The sequence below is a fragment of the Lygodium microphyllum genome, chromosome 12 (assembly GCF_053477565.2).
Source record: "Lygodium microphyllum isolate KBCC chromosome 12, Lygodium_microphyllum_v1.1.10, whole genome shotgun sequence".
In the NCBI taxonomy this organism is placed as follows: domain Eukaryota; kingdom Viridiplantae; phylum Streptophyta; class Polypodiopsida; order Schizaeales; family Lygodiaceae; genus Lygodium; species Lygodium microphyllum.
The window spans coordinates 152,392,166-152,412,509 of NC_141146.1; positions in this window are offsets into that span (position 1 = coordinate 152,392,166).

Genomic DNA, 20,344 nt, shown 5'->3' on the forward strand with positions numbered 1-20,344 from the left:
ATCTAGGATGCACTTGATGAAGCTATTCTCACATGATGTATCTTCTGCAAGATTGACACATGTTTTTCGATAACCACAATACTATGAGGTACTGCCGCGGACTTGAATAGCAAAATGATGCATTTACACCATCCTTACAAGAACCCTTTGGTAGGATTGACCATATGTGTGGAAAAATGGCATTGCTAATAGATTATTTACTTGTTTGCATTATGCTTTTAAGGGACTTGTCAAGTCCTCCAAAATATATCTGGCATCACACGAGCCACATTCCACACAATGGCCCTTGTCTACCATAAGGAATGAACAAGGTCATTTTGGATAGGAATATTGAAATCCAATCATGCATCTAGCTCCAATAGTATTTTTATACAAGGGTGTGTGGTATGCTCATTTGCTAATATCAAACTCCATAACACATGATGAGCACTAGCAAAATGCACTAAAACATATGTTGTATATTCGTAAAAGCAAGTACTTGTAACAAAAAAATCTTCATATCCATCCAAGTAGTATACCATGTATTTCTACAAAAATGACACCCATAATTGCATTTGAAAATGTATCTCTATCCATCATTCAATAGTGGCTCCATATGTATAAATACACTCTCCTATTACATTGCATTGCTTTTATAGAATCAAGGAAACATCGATCAAAAAGCATGAAAGTGATTGTAGTTTGAGAAAGCCAAGATAGTTAAGCAATCTTCAATCATGTTATGGAAGAGCTCTTGGAGATGCAACAAAGCTTTTCTAGCTACATGTTATTGCAATTGTTGGTGATAATATCTCTGTTTTCTAGATGCAATGTATACCAAATCCTTTGTGTCAAAGGCACATGAAACCTTTTCCAAAACATTTTAGGATGAGCTGGCTTGCAAAACACCAAAATTAAAGCAAAATAACTTTACAAATGAAAACTAGTTTGTATTGATGACCACTCTTCCATACACATTTCTTATTCTTCGTAATCTTCCACCATCCCTTTTGGGATGCAAGCCTCCTTGAAAGTACCATTAACTCATTATCAATTGTATGGAGATCCTTGAACAAAATACATCCTCTTGATATATTGATAACCATTCTTAAATAACAATTCTTGTTTCAATGAGAAGCATACTTGAATGAAGTACATCCTCTTGATACAATGAAAAGCTTTTTGAAGTAATATTTTCCATACATTGGGATGTAATGAAGTAACTTTGTTCTCATCATCCATAATTTCCTTTGTGCATATCATAGTCAATGCTTAGGGAACTCTTGATAGATGTCATATCTCATCTCAAGTTGCAACCTATTGCATGCGAACCACTTACTAATGTAGTCTTATGGATGCCTTCTTTTTGCAAAACTTCTAGCACATTATTCATATCTAGAAATATAGTAGCATTCTCCTCAAATCGATGCACTTGTGGTAGGCACTGAATTTTACTTTTCATCATATAGAGCATGCTCAAAAACCTATGAATAAACATTAGACAAGTAGACATGTATCATGCATTTAAGTATATCAACATTATTGATGGGATACGTATCAATGTCATTTAGGTGCAACAATCACTCTAATAGTTACATGATCATGAGATTTTTTAATATATTTATGTGAATGCTTCTCGGCCACAATTATGGAACATGCCTCTATACTTATGTGTGTGTTGTACCATTTGCTTGAGTAAGGTTTATAAGGAGTCATCCATCGATTACTAAAGCAATTGCCGTTTATGGCATCATCTTACCTTTGTGTAAATAGTATCCCCAATGCCATCAACTTGATAAAACTTTCATGGATACTAATTACTATACCTATCATCATGCATACAAGGGCTCTTAATGTTTGAGGCAATGCAAGGACCAAGAGTGTTGCACTTGTTGAGTGTTTTGAAGAGGGTAGCAAATCTCTACTCATCAAGCAACTTTGTATAAACCAATTTTTCATAATGGGGAACTTTTGCGGGCTTGTAAAATCCTTTCACTATCAACAATGTATGTGAATGGGGCAATCCTTGCTTCTAAAATTCACATACAAAACCATAGCAAACAACACTACCAAATGGTTTATTTAGGTTCGGACCTCCACTTAGTTTCACCCAAGCTTCATCCTGGTCATAGTAGTATCTGAATCATTTTTGCATGTGTTGCATAGAATGTCCTAGTAGTAAGATGAAGTGGTTCATGTGCAATTTGGCTTGGCAAAAGAGCATCACTGCTACTAGCGTTGGATATCATAGACACAAAATTGTTCAATTTTCCTCTCCTTTTCATTATTTCTATTGTATCCTAGTACAATTGATACATGTGTTGTGGACCCCTTCAATAGTAGAGCCATATGCTTACCATATTGATAGTTGTTATTTGCACGTGGGGATCATATGCAACTTCTCATATTTGTTAATCCATAAGACAAATTTGAGTACAAAGTTGACTAATTCCATTGATATCAAGCAAGACTCCATGGCTCAATTCTATAGTATGTATTACTCAATGTTGATGTATATATCCACAAAAAATTGGTGCAAGAAATGGTCTATGTAGTAGCATACAAAAGAACATTCATATTGCCAATAAGGATCACTTGTATGACACCCATCATCTTCTGCTAGATCTAGAAGAAAAGGTTGGGGATAAAGGCGCATTTGCCTAGCTCCCCGTGTATTACTACACTGACAGTACCTGCCATTGCACATTGCATGTGGCAGGCGCCCATCACCATCACTTTATTCTTTATTCTTGTGATAGTTTGAATAAAGGAAGGCCTGATCACACATTGTGACTGTTTGAGTTCCCATTTGGTCTCTCTCTCTTTCTTGCTCTTGCTCTCCCGCCATAAGCTTCGATCCTTCTCTGTCTCTTTCTTGCTCTTGCTCTCCCGCCATAAGCTTCGATCCTTCTCTGTCTCTTTCTTGCTCTTGCTCTCCCGCCATAACTCTTCCAAGCAAGCTTCGATCCTTCTCACCTTTCAAATAGTATCAAAGCATGGTTTCTCGAGCATTTCGACTTGTTTCGCGACTCCTTCAGCTTCCTATTGAATCCCTACATTCATTGGGTCTCCTTTTCCCACGTAGCTATGGCTTCTTCCACCTAGGTATGTTCATATGCTTCCATTTCTTCTCAACTTGCACCAGCCTCGAATAGGCTTGGTTTGCCACTTGAGGGGGCTTCTTTGAGCATCATTGGTGCCCCCCATATGCCCCATAACCCTCATCACAGGTAGCAGCAAACCCAACAACAACAACTAGCGTGTTTGCACCTGTTTGGGCTGCTGCCTCTCTTGTCAGATTTTCTCACTTCTAGGCTCCCTTACAGCTTGGCAATGGTCTTTGGCACCTTGGCAATGATTGCTATCCATCCTGGAATTCATCCTTTGGATTTGAGCTCAATTTTAACATGTTGAGCTTTAGCTCTTGACTGTGGAAATAGGGCAGATTGTTGTTATACTTCCAAGACAACATGTTTTGTCATGCCTATGGCTTGTATTATGCTACAGGGATACTATCATTGTGCATGGACTTTATATTGATGATTTGGAGCACTTGTGAGATGCTTTGAGCCATTGATAGCTCATTTTTCACAGGATTTATGGCCGTATACAGTTCTGGACAGCAAGCATTTATAGGGGAGTTTATGCCTAATGCCTATGGATATGGTTTGGGAGGTTTATGATGTACCCATGCATGTGGAGTATGCCACATATTGCCTATTCCTTGAATATTTATTTGAGCTTGGATTGAGCACTATTTAGCTCAATTTTTGGACAATGATTTCAAGCTATTTACAACAGGGCTGATCATACTTCTCAATGGATATTTAATGCCTATTGGATTTGGGCTATGTCTTAGTTGTCTACATTAATGCATCACTCTCGGGGATTAACATAGAGGTTGGATTTGCTCTCGAATCATTGGTTGAGCTTGAGCTTGCTTCACATAGCATTTGGATCTCCATCTTTGATGTACTTATAGCATGTGCTTTGCTTATGTGTGACTAGGGTTGACATTCTTAGCCTATGCCACTACTACATGTCCGTTACATTGTTTGGAGTTGGATGCTATTGAGCCTCGCTTTGGCTTGACATTTGATTTCTCATCACTAAGCTTGATGGTACTAATTATGCCTATTGGAAGAGCTAAGTTTGGCAGGTATTGGTGCAGAAATCTCAGATAAAGCCACTAAGGATGCATGGCAAGTAGCTTGACTGATGACAAATGGGATGAGCTTGATGAGTTATGCAAGTCCACCCTCATCTTGTCTCTCACTGAACAAGTGCATTACAATGTGGTTGAGGAAGCACAGAGTGCTTGGCAGCTTTGGGATAAAATCAAGAATCTCTATGATAAGAAAACTCCAGCAAGTCAGATGTATTGGGGCTGAAGCAACTTATGGACCTGCGCATGAAGAAGAATATGACAATATCTGCTCATTTGAGCCAGTTCCATGCTATTCTCAAGAACTTGACTTCGCAAGGCATTACCTTTAATGATGAGGTTACTCCATTGTTTTTGCTTGGGACTTTGAGTGAGTCATGGGATGTATTCCGCACTGCCTTATGTGCTCTTGCTACTATTTTGAACTTGCTTCATGTAGAAAGTGTTCTTCTGCAGGAAGAGATCAACCGTAAGAACTTGGATGCCTCTTGTGTGTCGCATGCTTTGACTGTTAGAGGTAGAGATGGTAATGGAAAGAATGACCGTAGGAATGGACATAGCAGAGACTTAGGTCTAAGTTGCATGGTAAGTCGCACAGCAAGTCTCGTGGGAGAAATGCTAATGTGACATGTGATCATTGCAGCAAGAACGGTCGTATACTCTCACAATGTCATGAGTTGCACAATGAGAAGTGCAAAGAGAAGGGGAAAGATAAAGTACAAGAAAAGTCCTCTGACCGCAACATTATGCTTGCAAAATCGAGTGTGAAAATCGAGGAGATAAATGTCATGTAGAGACTGATAACTCTGATGGGGAGTACATACTTGGAGCTAGTTCTTGTGATGCTACGCTATTGATCGAGGTTGATCGAGGTTCACTCTATGTATGCGCAGTGCTGGGTTTTGGATTCTAGTGCTTCATTTCATGTTACACCATGCCGTGAGTGGTTCCACTCCTACTGCACTCTCTGTTTTAGTTCACTTGGGTGATGACATGTCACTTGCTATTATTGGCATTGTGGATGTACGGTTGCAATTCTCTACTGGCAATAATTTTCTGTTATAGGGTGTATGTCATATACTTGCACTTACACACAGTCTTATGTTTGCAGAGGGTAGCTTGATGATGTTGGGTTTCATGTCTCTTTTGGGGATTTTGCTTGAAAAATCACACGTGGCAGACTTGTGCTTGCTAGAGGTGCCAAGGGTTGACAACCTCTATCCTCTTGTAGTTGTTGGATACTCTATTGACCATGTTTTGTCAGTGGGTTCCATCCCACATGTATCTCTTTGGCATACCCGTTTGGGCCATATGTCCTTGAAGGGAATGAAAATGCTTTTTGGTTTGCAGTACTTACTGCCCCTTGACTATGCATGTTTTGATTCATGTGAGCATAGAGTTTATGGCAGACAAACTAGGAATACACATAAGAAGTCTGATAGGACACGCATGAGTGAGCCCTTGGCATTGGTACATTCAGATGTCTATGGGTCCATGCCCTGTCAGTCTATGGGTGGTGCAAAGTATTTTGTGATGTTTATTGACGATTTTTCACATAAAGTCTGGGCTTATCCCATTAAGCTTAAGTTAGATGTCTTGGTTGTTATTTCAGAGATGGCTTCCATTGGTTGAGAACCAAACTGTGGGCATAGGCTGAAATGCCTTAGGGGGAGAATATGTGTCATGTGTCTTTGAGCAGCTATGCGATGAGAGGGGTATTAAGCGTCAGTTGACTGCCCCCTATATCCCACCCTAGAATGGTTTGGCTGAGCAGATGAATAGAACCATCCAGGAGTGTGTATGCAATATGCTTAGCCATGTAGGCCTCCCATAGAGCTTTTGGGTGGAGGCAGTCAATTTACATATGTGAATATCATAAATAGATCACCTTCTAGTGGTTTGGATTTCGAGGTTACAGAGGAGGTATGGATAGGGAAACCTCCGTCTTATGCACATCTACATGCCTTTGGATGTGAGGCATTCTGCCATGTGCCTAAGGACAAGTGTAGTAAGTTGTATTCTAACAGTGTCAAATGCATTTTCCTTGGCTATGGATATGCATACAAGATGGGTTACCGCCTCTCGGATCCGCAAGCGTGGAAAGTCATCCGTAGCCATAATGTAGTTTTCCATGAAGACAAGATGCATAGGCAACCTGAGAAGGTGGTAGAGATACACAAGGTTATATTCTAAGAGGAGCCACATGCTCTTGCACAGCCCATTGGACAGCCTACAACAGCAATGGGTACACATGGCCAGGGTGTTGGTGGAAAGGATGCTAGACATGCAATAGAGCTTGCAGTGAGACGGTCTACTAGAGCTAGATGTCCACCTGATCGATTTGAGCCCTGGATGCATTATGTCTTGGTTACAGATGTAGGAGAGCCTCTCATCTATGATGAGGCTATGGGCAGGGGTGACATTCACTCTTGGGAGAGGTCTATGCAATCTGAGATGGACTCCTTGCATAAGGATATGACTTGGGATTTGATTGCATTGCCTAACGGCAAGAAGGTTTTGCCATCATGCAAAAGGGTGTACAAGCTGAAAAGTACCCCTGGGCACCCCAAGTTGGCTTATAAGGCAAAACTTGTTGATAAGGGTTTTAAGCGAGAGCATGGAGTTGACTTTGATGAAGTCTTTGCTCCCATGGTCAAGATGACCACCCTACGCTTGGTTTTAGCCTTAGTCACGCAACTTGACTTGGACATGTATCAGATGGATGTCAAGACTACATTCTTGTATGGGGATTTGCATGATGAGATTTACATGGAGCAGCCTAAGGGCTTTGCAGAACCTAGCAGGGAGCACCTAATGTGCGAGTTGAAGGAAAGTCTTTATGGCTTGAAGCAGGCACCTAGAGAGTGGTATCATAAGTTTGATGCCTTTATGTAGTCATATGGCTACAACAGGAGTACTGTGGATCCTTGTCTTTACACGAAGAATGCCCTTGATGGCTCATTGCTTATTTTGGTACTTTATGTGGATGATATGCTAATTAGCAGGGAAAGCTCATGATGAGCTAGATGCTCTTAAATCTTAGCTGAAAAAGAGCTTTGAGATGAAGGACTTGGAACAGGCCTCTCACATTCTTGGTATGCGCATTAAGCACAACAGGCATCATGGACTACTCTACCTCTCACAGAGAGAGTACATTCATAAAGTCCTTGAGGGTTTTTGCATGCAGGACGTCAAGCCTATTGGATGTCCATTATCTTCTTATGTGAAGGTTTCACAGGCGGATTGTCTACAGACAAATGAGCAGAGGGCTGAGATGGCCAAGATCCCTTATGCATCAGCCGTGGGAAGTTTGATGTATGCCATGATAGCCACTCTTCATCCTGATATTGTCTTTGTCATTGGTGTTGTGGCACGCTATATGGCTACACATGGCAAGAAACATTGGGATGTCGTGAAGGGTATCATGAGATACTTGAAAGACACAACAAATATGTGTATTTGCTATGGTAGCCAAGATACTAGAGTTGTGGGGTACACAAACTCCGATTATGCAGGACATGCAGATAGTAGGAAGTCCACTTCTAGCTATGTATTCACCTATGTTGGGGATGATGTCTCTTGGATGTCGAGGGTTTATAAGTGTATGAATCTCTCTACTACTGAGGCCGAGTATGTTGCAACCACTGAGGCTTGCAAGGAGGCCATATGGTTGGGCCGTTTGGTTCATGACCTTTGGATTGATTCTATACCTACGGTGCATTCGGATTCTATGAGGGCTATTCAACTACCCAAGAATCTGGTCTTCCATGCAAAGATGAAACACATTGAGGTGAGGTATCACTTCATAAGTGGGGTTGTGGAGGACAAGTCTATTGACCTTGTCAAGATCTCCACTAATGAAAATCCAACAGATCTACTTACAAAAAGCCTCACTATTGAGCACTTTGCCTTCCTCAGGATATTGATGGGCGTTGGATGAGATGACATTTTTCCTCATCCTGTTGTACATGTATACATTGTTATGTTTTTTCTTTTTCTTTTCACTCCTCACTGGGGCAGATTTTCCTTTAACTAGGAGGTTGTTGGGGGTAAAGGCGCATTTGCTTAGCTGCCCATGTATTACTACACTGACAGTACCTGCCACTATACACTGCAAGTGGCGGGCACCCGTTACCATCACTTTATTCTTTATTCTTTTAGTGACAGCTTGAATAAAGGAAAGCCCAGTCACACATTGTGCTTGTTGGAGTTTCCATTTGGTCTCTCTCTCTTTCTTACTCTTGCTCTCGTGCCAGAGCTCTTCCAAGCAAGCTTCGATCCTTCTCACCTTTCAGTAAATGCAACATAGGTATGTAAGGCATGTGCAAGTTTGATATGGATATAAAAATCTCATTCCTAGCATAAACATGGACATCCCATGGTTGAATGTATCCTTGTCACGTTGCCCTAGTAGTTTGGCAATAATCTTAGTAACTATAGGTATGGAGTATTGCCTAGCCTAAACAAGCCATGCACCCAAGATCATGGATATTCATAATTTTTGTGAAAGGGCTATTGTGCAATTCACACACCCATCTATTTGAAAACGTACACACACACATTGGGACTTGGAACATATTTTGACATATTTTGAAGTTCATCAAGTATGCATAACTTGCAAATGGTTGAAAAGCTCATGGTTGATGTCCCATATGGATAATGTGCAAACATGGGCCTTTCCTACTATTGTGCATCGAGCAATAATGTTCCTACACAATGGAATATGGAGCCATGCACTCTAAGTATAATCATTTTTGGTTGAAATGGAAGAACTAATCAATGTTAATGCCAAGAGACACAAAGGTAATAGAACTATTGTATGCACGACTGTTTTGCTTAGAAACCTTGCTATCAGCATGAAACCATGAAGCAAAGATTACAACATGTGTGGTGTGTATGACAATAGTCTATGCAAGCACACTTTTCCATGTTTGCAACAATACTTGCCAATCAAAATAGTCATTGCATCTTAATCTCACAACTCCATAGCTTTGTAGACTAATGATGGCAATTGTGAGAAAGAAAACCAATGAAATGCACCTTGTGATCTTAAAGGGTGAGCAAGTGGTCATTGGATGATATGCTATTGTAGGAAAAGCAAACATGGCAAACAAAAGCCACCATTCATAAGATCAAACAAAGGCACAAAGCATGTATGCTTAGAATTTGACATTGAGACATCAACTTTTTGATTACTTGCAATATGGCCATCAATTAGATACACAACAGTATTAGTGTTCATCACACTAGGATCATCAACATTCATCGCTATGAGAATCACACTAGGGCGATGAGGATTGTGGGGATGGATTTGATGAAAAGTTATCCTCGATAATGTGCATAATGTTGTTTTCCCTAATGGTACTACACTCGCTAGCAGCAAAATGTAACATTGCAAACCGATAAAACATTTTGAGGAGGATGAACTTTTAGAGTTTAAGATGCACCTATGCACACCTAGCATGTAGTTTCTACCCATCCATTAAGTAGGGAAAACCATATAGATTGTAATAAAATTGAACATGGTAGTAGTGAATCTGTTCAAAAGCACATTCCATAAGGATAAAATATGATGTGCAATTCACAATTTGTGCCTCCCCACACTCAAGTGACCTATGGTGTATCACATGAGGAGGTGTCAACCTCATAGTATTTCAAGGACACACGAGGAACATTACATCTCATTTTACATCACTCTTTTTTAGTTGCAAAGCATCCAAGCATGACCACTTTATTTTTGGCTTCTAGAATACCGTGATTGATTACAATTGCGCATGCGTGTGTGCGCACATGCAACGCGTGCACACACACACACACACACACGCACACGCACACGCACACGCACACGCACACGCACACGCACACGCACACGCACACGCACACGCACACGCACACGCACATGCACACGCACACGCACACGCACACGCACACGCACACACACACACACACACACACACAAAGCATTTTTAGATCATAAAGAAAAAATGCAATCATAAAGTGAAGGTCAATGAAATGCTTGCGAGCCAGCAGCTATATCGACGTCTATTCTACCACGTTTTCCATATTGAGCCTGCCAAGTCAATGAGATTCATGGTTGTGCTTTTCAACTTCCAACCTCCATCGTTGCTGGCCCGCCGGTGCTCTTCTTTGTATGTGCCATCATGAATCTTTTGACAAAGTGTTGCAAGTGTCACAAGAGTCATAAGCACGTAATAATACACATGTTGTGCCACTAAGGCGGTGATGATTCCAAAAGCATGAAGCCCTAATTGCAAATTTTGCAAATTATTGATGTTGGCTAAATGGGCTTAGGGTTGGGATTTATGAGTTCAAAGGCTATGTGAATAATGAGAGAGAGAGAGAGAGAGAGAGAGAGAGAGAGAGAGAGAGAGAGAGAGAGAGAGAGAGAGAGAGAGAGAGAGAGAGAGAGAGAGAGAGAGAGAGAGTGTGTGTGTGTGTGTGTGTGTGTGTGTGTTAAGCAATGTGCACATGCTCAATTTCAGAGAGAGGTGGTTACCACATCAAGATGTGGGAGATGAATAGATTAAGTGTAGCCCAAAAAATAGCCACAAAAGGCACGAGAAGAAAACCAACCCAAGGATGGAGAGGACAACCCAAGAGACAAAGGAGGGCCCAACATAAAGGGGCATGGTGTGAAGAAAGGCAAGGAAATGTAGGTAGTTGCATAAGGTTGAGGAAAGGTAGCCTAGAAGAATAAAGGGCAAGCACTGGATAGAGGAGTTTGAGGGAAAAGTAGGAAGTGCCAATGTGGAAGTCAAGGGGAATGGGAGGTTCACATGTGGAATGTTATGTGGCCTTCCATAAGGAAAAGAGGAATGCGGCCCCAAAGAGAACAGTGCCTAAAAAGCAAGAATAATCCATGATGGGAAAATCCAATCTTAAGAAAAGGAGGTGCATATGTTGTAGATTTGAAGAGGGGGTGAAAGAAGAGATCTTATCCAAAAGTTGATTAAAAGCTTGCCTAGAATGTTTGATGTTCCAAAAACCTCACCTAAGAAAGCTTGCCAAAAAAGTTCCGCCTTGATTAAGGTGATGAACCCATGTAGGTAGCAAGAGAGACGAGGTTGAAGGAGATGAGCATGATGGAAAAGTGAAGAAGAAAGACAAAAATGAGAGAGAAATCTCACTAAAGCTATCTCTATCTTTTCTCCCACTATTCTTGTCCCTAAAGAGGCAAATTCGTACCATGCATTCCTTCAAAAGTGTCACAAACTTCTAATAAAGCTAAATTTGACTATAGCCTTAACAAAATTGGAAGATTTATTAAGTGTGGCCCATTTAAGACTCTAGCTAACCAAGAAACATGAGTAGCTAGATGTAGCTCTCTATATTCCTAGTTAAGGGGGACTAAAGAATACTAACTCACCAAGAGAAAACATGCATAAAACCATAAAATGTGGGGAATGGACTGGTAATGGTTATTAAAAATGATTAATCCATGGTAGCAAGAGAGGTGATCTTAAAGAAGATGAGCAAGAAGGAAAAGTGAAGAAATTGAGAAACTTCACAAAGTTTCCCTAATGTTTTCTTCCTCCATGCATGTCCCTAGAAAGGAAAACCTGTAGCATGCATCCCTCCAAAAAGGTAAAAACTTCACCCAAGTGTGCCCCTAATTAGAACCCCAAATAACCAAGAAGCACACTCAAAGTGAAAAGAGGATCCTTGCTAGAGTTACTTGCCACTAAAGGACCAAGAGCCAAGCTAACCCCAAGAGTGATGTAGCCATCTATAAGCCAATGGTAATGGTATAGGCATCCATTGTGTCTTAAAAGAACCACACATAATGCGTGCATCTCATAGATGGCATGCTAATGATCCTAATGTAACTATGGACTTGTCACCTAGATCAAAGGATCTGTACCCATGTAGTGCGTGTAGTGGGTGGATAACTCTATCTTTTGGGTTCTAGGCCTTTATTGCAAGTATGTTAATGTCATTATTTTCCATTTTTAGATCGATTCTTGTATTCATGGATTTGTTGATCAGAGTTAGAGTAACTTACTATTACAAATTTTTTGTGAAGAGTAGGGAAATTGGGTTGTTGCCTAGAAGCTACCACTAGGCCCTTTGATTGCAATGCCTTGTGATAAAATGGGAATAGTTACTACAAGTCAAATAAAAAATATTATCATTGAGCTTATTAGTAACCACACGACTTCACCTTGATTATCAACCATGTAATTTAGGTTATTGGCATGCCTTAACTCACGTCATTTTTTTCATCCCAAGGTAACAATGTTGGCATAAAGTAATGGCAACTATCCACAATCAGTGATACATGTAAACTCGACATCCTTTCTTAGGAGTTTATGCAAAGAAGCTGCCTTCGTTGCAAAGTGTGCAATGAACCTTTTGTAATAACCCACATGGCCAAGAAATCCCCTCAATTGCTTAAGGTTAGTTGGGGCTATCAAGACGGCAATCTTCTCGATCTTAGTAGGATCTGTTGCTATTCCTTGTGCAAAGACAATGTGGCCTAAAAGAACTCTTGATGAGACGCCAAAAACACATTTTTCAGGATTGAGAGAAATCCCATACTCTTCGCATCTGTCAAAACAGTGCTCTAGGTGTCCCCAGTGCTCACGAATTAGGTTATAGACACAGAAGTCATCGAGATACACCTCAATGAAATCATGTAGATGGTTCTAAAAAGCAACCATCATCACTCATTGGAAGGTAGCAGGAGCATTACAAAACCCAAACGACATCACTCTGTAAGCATAGATTCCCCATTCTGTTGTGAAGGTTGTTTTGGATTGGTCTTCTTTTGCGATTTGGACTTGGTTATATATGCTAAATCCATCCAAGAGGGAATAGAGCTCATGGCCTGCCACTATGTCCAACAGTTGGTCAATGAAAGGGATAGGGAAATGATCCTTCTTCATCTTGGAATTCAGCTTTCGAAAGTCACACATATTCGAAGTTTCTCATTCTTCTTGGGTACGACCACAATGGGCAAAAACCATTCACTATTAGCCACATGATAAATGAACTCAGCTTCAATGAGCTTTAATAATTCAGCTTTCACCAAAGCAAAATAATTGGGATTCATATGCCTCTGTCTTTGCCTCACAGGTTTGGCATCAGGCTCTAGATCAATGTAGTGTTGGCATACTGTGGGATCAATCCCCTTTAGATCTTTATACAACCATACAAACACATCTAAGTTCTCCTTTAGTAGGTCTCGCATGACTAGTAGTTCCTCTTTTGAAAGATTTAGACCCACTTTCAAGTGACGTTCAACATCGTCAGCATCCAAGAATGTCAATTGCCTTTTACCTTCCACTTTACGGATAAATGTCCCATGGATTGCTTCTAGGTAGAGATTCGGCTCCTTTAAGGGAGGGGTCTCATCTTCTGATGATGCACTGGAGCTACTATTGTCTATTAATGGAGGCTTAGCTCCTCTTTGGGAGGCTGAAAGGATATCATTGAGGTTTCGAGTTTGGGTTGGGGATGAGTTACTTCTTGGCTCAAGATTTCATCTTCTGAAGATACATCCAAGAATGTCATGTAACTCGAACTTCTTGCATTCTATTTAAACTGCAAGACTGGGGTTGTTGGCAAGGTGCATTATCATCATCTTCTTTAAAGAAGGGTAACTTTGGACGACAAGAGCCACTATCGAAGGAAGTCTTATGCTTCTTAATCAATTTCTTATAAAGGCTTTGCGTATGACATGATTCATGAATCAGTCCAAAGGGTACCACAATCATTCTGTCACACAAAAATGGATCTTCTACTTCTGAGGCTTCAGGAACGTTAGAAACGTCTTCCTCATCTCTGCCTTCTATGAGTAGGATAGATCCTTCTAGCTCACTTTCATAATCTTCGTCTGCATTATCACTTTCATCCTCTTCAGGTTGTGTTTCTACATCTGTGGGTGTTCTGTAAGACAAGAACAAGCTCTTTGTTATGTCCTCTGCTTCTGCTTCTGCTTCTATCTCTATCTCTGTCTCTGTCTCTGACTCTACCTCTATCTCTGTCTTTGACTCGGCGAGACTGCCATGTAACAGGGAGAACAACACATCCATACTTCTATTTTGCTATCAGATGTGATTTCAAAAGTCAATTTGGGTTTAGGAAAATGTATTCTCCCATGGACAAAGACTTTGCTTCCTTTGGTAGTTGGCTTATAGTGCCCACTGTTAGGGACAGTGCCTCTGTTTTCTTGGAAAAGATCTGTTTGATAGCCTCTTCATCTCCTGATGTACCATTTTTTACTTCATTGGAGGAGTCTCTTATGACTTCGATGGACATACATCCATTACCTTTTTGCGATCCATACAACTTCAACACCACTTTATTGGGTCATTTTCCGAGTGTTGCTTCAAAAAGCCAAGGTCTTCCCAAGAGTAGAGGGTATGATGTCCCGTAAGAATTTGGTTTAACCACCAAATATGTCAACCAATAGTCTCTTCCTTCAAGGGTTGTTTTTATGTATGGGAGGATGCCCAACAGTTTGATTCTGCTTTGGTCTGCCAATCCGATAAGCCACTGCGTAGGGTGCATTCGTTGCAAGCCTAGATTCCTTATTGTCACATCAATCATTATGTTTATTGATGAGCCTCCATCAATCAATGCATGTGCAATAAAGCATCCTTCTATCCATATGCCAATCTCTGGGGTTCCAAGATCAAGGAAGGCATTAGCCACATCTACTTCCTTTATGGGTTCTGAGGCTCTGTTGGACTTGGTCACCATGGAGGGAACAATTCTTATGCCTCTTCTTCTTGTCAGTATGCTTTTGAATTTCTTTCAACAGCTAGGAGACAAAATCAGCAAACTGTTGAAAGGTTAGGTTTGGTTTAAAGGTGTCTAGGTCTTTGACTAAATCATACTCTTTGATAGGATCCACATGCTTTTCCAATCAACTAGGAAATGGAGCCACGCCCACTTTTATCTTTCCTTTTTCTTCTAGGAGCGGCAATATCTGTGCTTCTTCTTCATGAGGAGGTACTTTTGCATCCTCTTTTTCCTAGACCTCTAGTCATGTCTCTGTAGCTCTCTGTGGCTTTGTAGTGCTCTGTACTTCCTTATTCTGGATTGCATTGTTCTGCTTTTCCCAAGGAAGGTTGAACTTCACAGTCTTGACAAAAGGAAAGTTCTCTTTTGGAACTACCGATTCTCCTTTCTTTGCTCGTGTTATTGCGGCCACTTCATATTCCACCAAATTGGAAGTACGTTCTTGGGTCTTTTGTTGGGTATCAGAAGTAGATTTCACAGGGACTGGACTTGGACAATCTTTTGTAGTGTTTCCTTCTCCTTTGCATCGACTGTATAAGGGCTTGTAATCCACAGATCTTCTAGGGTTTGGACAATCAGGTGAGATATGACCCTTTTCTCCACATCTATAACATTCCACCTCTAATCTCTAACCACGGCCAACAGACTTTCATCCTCTGTAACTTTGAGAGGGAAACCTCCTTGGACCAAAATTAGGACCAAACTCCCTAGGCTTTGGCTCAATGTCCTCTACTGTCATTTTGGATTCCAACAAGTTGTGTCTCCATCTTTCTTTCTTTGTTCGTGCATCTCTTTCAGAGAGCAGATATCCTCTGTATAGTTCTTCCTCAAATAGTATGAATAGAAGGCTCTAGGAATGGTTGGTTTTCGGGTACATTCAGTGGCTAAATGTCCCATTTGATGACACTTTTCGCACCATGTATTAGAAGCATCACATCTCTCCCACCTCCTCCAGGAGTGGATATATTGGCGGTATTCGCCTTCAGTGTCTGTAGCTACTCTGTAATCACATCCATAAGCTCTTTCTTGATACTTGCCACTGAATTGGACAGGTAGTCCTTCAAATTTTCACCTCCTAAAGTACTTATAGTAGGGTTTTGGGAAGCTTCTATAATTACTACATACATGGGTTGGGTTGATCTAGGAGGTTCTCTATTCTGGTTTTAATTCAGAGCTCCTGTTGAGATTTGGGGTTGTTGATTCCAGTGGATAGGATTCCACTATTGTTGAGTCCCCATTGGAGGAACTATTTGAGACCACTGCTGTTGTGGTTGAACCATCATTTGAGGCATTGTCGTCTGTAGCCATTGTGGTTTAGGTGCATTGTACTGCGGCATTATTTGCATCTGGGGGTAGGGTTAGGGAATTATCCCCGGAACTGCATTTGATGGGTATACCATTCTTGGCATGGGAGAAGGTAAGACTCCTCTTCCTGAGGTCATTGACAACCTTGCTTCAACTTCGTCATACAGCCTTGCACCTTCCAGTGCAGCTTGCAGATTGATTAGTCTTCTCAATTCTACGAACTTGCAAACTTGTGGTTGTAGACCTCTAAGAAACACTCCTTTCAGGATGCCTTCATCCAAATGATGATTGGTCCATCTCTTTAGGATGGATTCCATTCAAAAGACATAAGCTTCTATTCTTTCTCCAGAGGACTGACTTAGATTCATAAACTCCTCTCGTATCTGCTCTTCAAAACCTTCACGGTTGAATTTAGTGAGGAATGCCAAGTTCAGGTCATCCCATGTGCCAAAAGTTCATGTTGCTTGTCTCTCATACCATTGAAATGCCGCACCCCTGAAAGTGGAGGGGAAGATTGCTAAACAATGCTCGAGGGTTCTGGCATTGTTAGCTACACATGCTACCATAAACTCTACTACATGAAGATCGGGGTTTTCATTGTGCTTTCCCTTAAAAATTGGCAATGGGACTACATTTGCGGCCTGCCATCAATATTTCCTGGACGAATTTGACTAGGAAGGGGACCTTGAGTCACCATGGGGACTTCTGTAAAGAGTGCTTTTAGGACGTCAAAGGAGACTTCTGCTGCAAGCTCGTTCTTGGCCTTGATTTTTGCATTCTCTCTTCTCATATACCTCTAGACTTGTTCTAGTACTTGCCTCTGGATTACGTCATTCATCAGGGGTTTGGCTCCAGCCACTTGGTCTGTACTTAACAAAATAGAACCAGAGGGGGCTTGAGTCTCTGGAGGACTCTTTGGCCAACATCTCTTCTACTTCCTTCTTCTCTATGTCTTTGAATTCTGCTTTCATGCCACTACAGAGGGGGAAATATTCCGTTCTAAAGGTATCAAAACTCATTCTTCTGAGGAACGTTGTTGTGCCATCGTCATAATAATGCTAGCTTCTGATGGTTTCAATAGTGTATGTTGTGAAGAATACTCTATCCACCAACTTCCACTGGGTTGCTAATTGAATAAACAAGAGATTGTTAATGCACCAGGCATCCCACATGTCATGTTGTTGAGCATAAATTCCAACTCTTTTCTTTCTTGTTTTTGTGAACTTCCATTGACCACGACTCCTAAAGCTTCTTCACGATCGCCCACTTGATGATGTCTAAAAACTTCTCAATGAATGTCAAATCTTCCATGGATGGTCATTCTCTCTGTTTCTGCACTTTAGTTTATTCCCAAACAATTTGCCACCTAGATGCACATCTCTGTTGCTTCAATTGAAAGAGGAAATAGTCCACCACATAGAGCTTCCATCATGATGGTAATATGTTTCTATCATTGTGTGATAAACTTCTTGTAGAAAGTGTCTTTGGCATTGAGAATATCCAATTCTTCAATGGAAGAAGGAACTTTGCAAACATCCATTGAATTCTTCTCTTCTTGGTAATGCCATTTCCTTCATTTTCAGCCTCTTCTGATGCTTGTTGACGATAAGTTTCCCCGGCTGCACACAAAAAACATGGAGCCCCAAGAGAGACACCAAGGAAAAAGGGTTTCTACTACAAGAAAATCTATATTGTAACATCAACAAGCTTTTTTTTCATTCTTTAGAGAACTACAACAAGGAAAAGAACAAATCTTCACGCAACATCATAGTAGATATCTCCCACAGATTTTATAGAATCAGCCATAATCTTCAACATCTTCATATAATCCATCAAAACTAACAAGAACACAAAAGAAAGACACCACTTTTGAAAGGAAATAATCACATATGATTCATCTTCATTGTCTTCATAGTTCTCTCTCAATCTCTCATAGAAAGATACATTGTTTTTATAGAATTAGCTATCTTTGACTCTCTCTTTCTCTGTCAATCAATAGTACATTATCTCCTCACTAAAATGCTCAATAATCATTCACAATAATCCTCTCTTAGTTGTGAATGCCCCTTCCAAAAGGCATGAGAGGTGTGAAAGGGCACCATAGCCACTACAATATCTCTTCATAGCTCACTACTATCACTTCACTCCAGTCTTCTCTTCAGTTGTCTACTTCTTCCATTTGTTTTAGCTCTTTTGAACTTAGATTCATCCTTTCCAAAAGTTAGAAAACTTTTCCAAAGTACGCCCTCATATCATAGAACACATATAGAAGATCTACAGAACAAAATAGAATAGGAATAAAGGCTCTACAGAAGGTCTATAGAGGTTCAACAGCAACTAAATAGCAAACATTCAACTCGACTAAAACCAAATAAACCCATCATAAATCACTCAACAAGCTATCATACAACCTCAAAATTTGTCATTCAATATCCCAACCTCACTTATTTAAACAAAATAGAGCAAAACAGAAGTTCAATAGGCTCAAACAGGATCATACACAAAAGCTATCAGAACATCATCAAAACCTATCGCATCAATATATCTTCACAAAAAAATATCATGAGCTATCAAAATCAATCCAAACCTATCCAAATCATTCTAAAATCAATAAAAAATCATACCAAGTCAATCATTCAGTCCACCAAAAACAACAAAAATCAGTCAAAAATTCAGTCTTTTTCCACTCTCAACAACAATGAGGTTATTACCTCTATCAATATGCTATAATTTTGAGGTAGGAGTCTAACAACCTAGAAAAAGTTCAAAGACCCCCAAACTATAGCTTATAATAAAAGAAATACTAGCAAACATTTTCAATTCCTTTTGATTATCATTATGTAATCAAAAACTTGAAAATATTGTGCTTTGCCTTTTAGGATTCTATTTAGCTTCTAGAGTAGCCAATGCTAACATTGGCTACTCTAGCCAGAGTGGGATTAAATGCCCCTTCATTACAATAGCTCTAGACAACCATCCCCTAGCCTAGTTAGAATCAATATATCCCTATAACATATGCCCATGGTTGAAACACACAAGCCTTGCATGTAAGACCACTACCCTCTAGACTTAGTTACCTAATGATCAATTGTTAGTGTTCATGGCCAATGTTGCATGCACCCATCCTTGATGTCCAAGGATGTAATGCTTTCTGCCTTTTAATTATTATTATTGTTAGCAATACCTTTGAGGACAAGTCATGAGCACAAGGAACATCTAGCTAGGGGTGCACAATGTTTCCTTAACCTTCACTCAAAAGTCTTTTATACTACAATACAAAATATACTTGAAAGGGAAAATTTTGGCCTTAAGAAAGCTTCTCACTTGGGCACAAATATATTCATGTCTAATTTGCTTGGTTATTGGTTTCAAAAAGGTTCGTATGAGAGAAAACTATTATATTCACATAGGTATAAAAAGGTTTTTCATTACTCATCCTTCATATGGATGCCATGCTACTCACAAACCTCTTGGGTGGTTAGAAAGGGGGGATTTTGGCCTTGTGAAAGCTTCTAGCTTGGACATAAAGATTATTATGTCTACTTGCTTAGTTAATGTCCTTGAGGGGACCAAAGCTTGAGCATGAAAATAGTCATGTCTTCTTTCTTGGTGGTCAATGTCCTCAACTAAGTTGATTATAGTTATTTTATAGTCACACATATGTACGAAGGTTTTCTAGTAATCATGCTTCATATGGATGCCATGCCACTCACACATCTCAATGCTAACAAGATTCCAACCCTCAAAACTAAAGTGTGTGAGTCAAGTCTAATGAGATTGTCTTGTTGCACACTACTCTTCTAGGAGCTATGAATATTGCTGTTAAAGTTGACCAAGACTTAGAGACTTAGTTTTTTAACCATTTGAACTAGCGAGATCTGGTATATATATACTCAAGGGTTTTATATTCTCAACTACCTTTGAGAAATATATACTTGAATTCATAAAAGAAAAAAGAGAACTTCTACAAACTGCTTGTGCACACCCTCAAAAAGCAATTGACGAATTTCTATGTAGTAGAACTTGAAAAGTCCTACGAAACTCTCAACAACGTTTCATTCATAGCAATCCCAAGGGTATACTTATGTAGCACTTGAAAAGTCCTATGAAACTCTCAAACAATGTTCC